This window comes from Bos taurus, unplaced genomic scaffold, assembly GCF_002263795.3.
Source record: "Bos taurus isolate L1 Dominette 01449 registration number 42190680 breed Hereford unplaced genomic scaffold, ARS-UCD2.0 Leftover_ScbfJmS_2332, whole genome shotgun sequence".
Classification (NCBI taxonomy): Eukaryota; Metazoa; Chordata; class Mammalia; order Artiodactyla; family Bovidae; genus Bos; species Bos taurus.
In genome coordinates, this window is record NW_020191408.1 from 1 (window position 1) to 5,130 (window position 5,130).

At 57.1% G+C, this 5,130-nt stretch overlaps 1 pseudogene; it reads right to left on the bottom strand.

Annotated features, from left to right (window-relative positions):
- Window positions 1-3,583: 3,583 nt before the first annotated feature.
- Window positions 3,584-3,703, bottom strand: LOC112445662 (uncharacterized; annotated as a pseudogene).
- Between the last annotated feature and the right edge of the window lie 1,427 nt (window positions 3,704-5,130).

Below are 5,130 nucleotides of genomic sequence, written 5' to 3' on the forward strand. Positions count from 1 at the left end.
CGAAAGGGAGGCGAAGCGCAAGGCTCTTAGGAGCGGCCCCGCGACCAAAAAAACGACCCACCGATTACATACAGAGGCCCTATCAGCCTGCAAGGCGCGCCGATCTCGTCTGCATCTCGGAAGCTTAAAGAGGTCGGCCGTGGTTAGGATCTTGGATGGAGACCACCTGGGAATCCGGTGCTCGAGGCTTTTTGCCTACCAGAAGAGGTCCTTTAGCCCCCGCCCCCTGCAGGTCGGGCCAACCGGGCCGACCCTCTCGTCGCCGGGGCTGTGCTGTACTTGAGCCGCACGACCCGCGACCGGACTCCAGCCTGCTGACGGCCGGCCCGCCCCCCCGAACACCGCCAACACCAGAGCAGCAAGCGCCTGGCCGGGCCCGGGGGCCCGAGGGGCTTCCAGGACCCCCCATTGACCGGGAGGGCGTGCGTGCGTGCGTGCGCCCGGGGCCTGGGGGCTGGGCTGAGGGGTGTGGAGGTCTCGGTGCCCTCCCACCCGCGGCCACTCCAGACCCGGCCGCGCTCGCTGAGCGGGGCCTCCCCCCGATCCCATGCGCTGCTCAGGCCCGCGCGGCCCCGGAGGTGTCGGTCTTCGGCGCCCGCCGCCTCCCAACCCCCGCGGCCCAGGGGCCTCTGAACCTCCTGCGGGCCTAGGTGCAGCGAAACTTGAGCGCCCAACTTGCGCGGCACCTGTCCGGTGCCCAAACCCACCAGAAGCCAGGAAGGCGCGGTCGAGCGGAGCGCCTCAGCCCCTCCCCTTCGCACTACCGAGGCCCCCCCTTTGCCCCCACGCCAAGCCCTCGACCTTCCTGAGAGAGCAGACGAGCCACAGGCAGGCACACAGACAGACACACAGACACTCGCACGCACCCACGCCAAGGGAGACAGCTGGCCTGCGCAAGCTCCTCAGCCAGAACCAGAGCGCCTGGGAGAGGCCGGGGCCAGACGAACGCGCCGGCGGCTGGCTGTCAGGAGATACAGAGGCAGAAATACATGAAGATTCCGAGACAGACTCCAAGACGGCAAGAGGAGATACAGACACACACACACACACACACACACACACACACTTGAGTGTGGTCTTTGGAATTACTTCTGTTCGTAGTTGCTGGATTGAGCCCAACTTTGATACGACCCATGGACTGCGGCCCATCAGGCTCCTCTGTCCGTGGCATTTCCCAGGCGAGGATACTGGAGTGGGTTGCCATTTCCTTCTACGGGAGGCATCTTCCGGACCCAGGGATCGAACCCCAATCTCCTGGGTGGGGATACCTTGCCATCTGAACCAGGACATTGCTAATTCCCTAGGCAAAATACAAAGAATAGAGCTCGTGTTCTACTAAATGGAAAGATGATTTCAGAAACAGAAGCTGTCCTTTTTGGTATCTGTGAATCTTTATGTAGTTTTCGTTGATTTTTACTATTAAGGCTAAGTGAACAAGGCAAGAGAGAAACCCTAGAATTGAAAAGCAATGGACGTTTTTGAAAGAAACATGTGCAGGTGAAGCTCTCTTCCTTTTTGAGAGATGGTTAAATTCAAAATCTTGATACAACACATATGACTTTTGTGCACTTTCTTTCAAATCTCCATGACGAAGCCCTAAGGTGTCCAGGAAGAAAGGAGTAGAGGGGCAGACAAAAAGAGCAACCTTTCCCCTTGGTGCCATCTCAACCAGCTGCTTAGTTCCTTCATCTCAAGGACTATCATCTGGGCTTCTCTGCTTTGTCTGATTCTTGTTTCGGGGACCGTTTCTCGTCACAAGGCTGTCAACAGTGGGGGTGGGGGGTCTGTGGGGGGTGGGGAGCCCTTCTTTCCATTCCACATGAGACCCAGTGGACAATCCAGGCCCTGCCCACTGCATTGAGTGTGCAGCAACAATATCAACGGTAATGCCGGTGAACAATGCGTATTCCTGGAATCCACTCCGTTGGCTACTGACTGTGTGTGGTGGTGGTCTGGAACCTGGACCTGGAAGCTTTCTGGATGATTGCAAATGACACCAAAGTCTGAGGACGATGGAAGATCTTCACATTTCTGCAAGAGCCACACACCTCCAGAAGGAATCACAAGACTTGCCTGAAATGGTCAAGGTATAAGTCTTGGACTCAACGTTGGAAGGTCTCCACCTTTGCTATGGAAGTCAAACGATCTTTCTTTGAAATGAAAATGGAGCATACTGAACGTTCACATGCTTCTAGAGCATTTGAAAAGCCCTAACTTGTAGAAATCTGCTGTACGAGTTCCGTGAAAGCAAGAACCTCTATGCATGGATATGTCTTCATGCCTTAGATTGTGCCTCGAATATAGTGTACACATCAACCCAGGAAAGGAAAGAATTGACTCGCCAAATATACACAGAGATCAAAAGTGCCGAGCCAAGTGACCCCTTGAGGCTTCCAAGAGCTTTTCTGTCTTTCACACACTAAGTAAATACTGAGCACCTACGATGAGCTAGGAGGCATGTAATAAGTTTCAGGGAATAGAAGGCGGAGAGAAGAAGACACAGAGTTCCTGCTTTCACTGAGACGACTCTAATGATACATGACAGGCAGATCCTTTGAGAACCTATAGAGGGGCCTCTTCCCTCACCACAAAACCTGGGTGTCAGGGAAGGCTTTCCAGAGGCACCATTTCGTTGAGGTCCATAGGTTGAACCTAGGTAAACCAGGGTTGAGATGCAGGAAGAATTTCAGGCAGGGAAAATAGCATCTTGGAAGGCTATGTGACCAGGGAAACTTAGGACATTCAAGAAACGAAAAATGCCCTATGGGATGGAAGCCAAAGAGTGCAGAGGGCATTCCAGGCAAAAGACATCAGAGAAGAACGTGAGGAGCAAGCCTGAAGGGAAGTGGTCGTATCGTCAATATGCTGGGAAAATACGAGAGCCGTTGGAGCAGGGAGGTGACAGCATTGCATCTGCATTTCCAAAAGGTCATCTTGCTCCACATCACTAATGATTGGAGAGGCTCAACTCCAAACTCCAAGGAGGGACCACTTCACATGAGTCCGATTGGGCCTCACTGCAATGTCTGTCAATAACCAGTGCTGGAGAAGATGTGGAGCAAAGGGAACTCTCCTCCACGGTGAGTAGGAATGGGCGTGGGTAGAGCCGGTATGGAAAAGATTATGGAGGTTCCCGAAGGAACTAAAAGTGGAAGTAGCGTATGGTTCAGCAGTCCGACTCCCAGGCATAGATACACCCACGGTATAAGTGAACAAGATAGATGCCCCGTTTGGGCACATCTATCTGTGCGTGCGTGCGCACTTGCGCATGCGTGATGGCCTGCGAGGCAGGGGGTGGGGCGGGGGCTGGGGCTCTGGCTGGAGTCCGTGCAAGCCCCGGGATTGCCTGAGGCAAGCCAAAGGAGCCCCAGATGGAGACGGGACTGCCGGTCGTCGGGTGTCCTGGAAGCCGAATGCGAATGCGGAGGGGCTCGCGGGCCGCGCGGAGGCAACCCAGGTCTGCAGCGGGAGTCGGGGCCCCGGCCAGCCGCTCCCCGCGGCCCGGGAGGGGCTGGGGCTGCGGGGGGGATGCAAGAATCGGGACGCGCGGCGGGGGCTAAAGGACCTCTTCTGGTAGGCAAAAAGCCTCGAGCACCCGGGATTCCCAGGTGGTCTCCCATCCAAGATCCTAACCAGGCCCGACCCTGCTTAGCTTCCGAGATCAGACGAGATCGGGCGCCTTCAGGCTGATAGGGCCGGAGCCGGAGGCGGTTGGCTTGGGGCGCCCTAAGAGCCTTGCGCTTCGCCTCCCTTTCGCTCTGCCCTGCAGGTCGGGCCAACGGGCCGCACCTCTCGTCGCGGGGCGTGCTGTACTTGAGCCGCACGACCCGCGACCGGACTCCAGCCTGCTGACGCCGGCCCGCCCCCCCGAACACCGCCCACACCAGAGCAGCAAGCGCCTGGCCGGGCCCGGGGGCCCGAGGGGCTTCCAGGACCCCCCATTGACCGGGAGGGCCTGCGTGCATGCGTGCGCGCGGGGCCTGGGGGCTGGGCTGAGGGGTGTGGAGGGCTCGGCGCCCTTCCACCCCCGGCCACTCCAGACCTGGCCGCGCTCGCTGAGCGGGGCCTCCCCCCGATCCCATTCGCTGCTCAGGCCCGCGCGGCCCCGGAGGTGTCGGTCTTCGGCGCCCGCCGCCTCCCAACCCCCGCGGCCCAGGGGCCTCTGAACCTCCTGCGGGCCTAGGCACAGCGAAACTTGAGCGCCCAACTTGCCCGGCACCTGTCCGGTGCCCAAACCCAGCAGAAGCCAAGGAGGCGCGGTCGACCGGAGCGCCTCAGCCCCTCCCCTTCGCACTACCGAGGCCCCCCCTTTGACCCCACGCCAAGCCCTCGACCTTCCTGAGAGAGCAGACAAGCCACAGGCAGGCACACAGACAGACACACAGACACTCGCACGCACCCACGCCAGGGGAGACAGCTGGCCTGCGCAAGCTCCTCAGCCAGAGCTAGAGCGCCTGGGAGAGGCGGGGGCAAGACGAACGGGCCGGCGGCTGGCTGTCAGGAGATACAGAGGCAGAAATACATGAAGATTCCGAGACAGACTCCAAGACGGCAAGAGGAGATACACACACACACACACACACACGCACACACACACACACTTGAGTGTGGTCTTTGGAAATACTTGTGTTCGTAGTTGCTGGCTTGAGCCCAACTTTAATACAACCCATGGACTGCGGCCCATCAGGCTCCTCTGTCCGTGGCATTTCCCAGGCGAGGATACTGGGAGTGGGTTACCATTTCCTTCTCCGGCGGGATCTTCCCGACCCAGGGATCAAACCCCAGTCTCCTGTGCGCGGATGCCTTGCCATCTGAACCAGGACATTGCTAATTCCCTAGGCAAAATACAAAGAATAGAGCTCGTGTTCTACTAAATGGAAAGATGATTTCAAAAACAGAAGCTGTCCTTTGTTGGTATCTGTGAATCTTTATGTAGTTTTCGTTGATTTTTACTGTTAAGGCTAAGTGAACAAGGCAAGAGAGAAACCCCAGAATTGAAAAGCAATTGACGGTTTTGAAAGAAACATGTGCAGGTGAAGCTCTCTTCCTTTTTGAGAGATGGTTAAATGCAAAATCTTGATTCAACACATATGACTTTTGTGCACTTTATTTCAAATCTCCATGACAAAA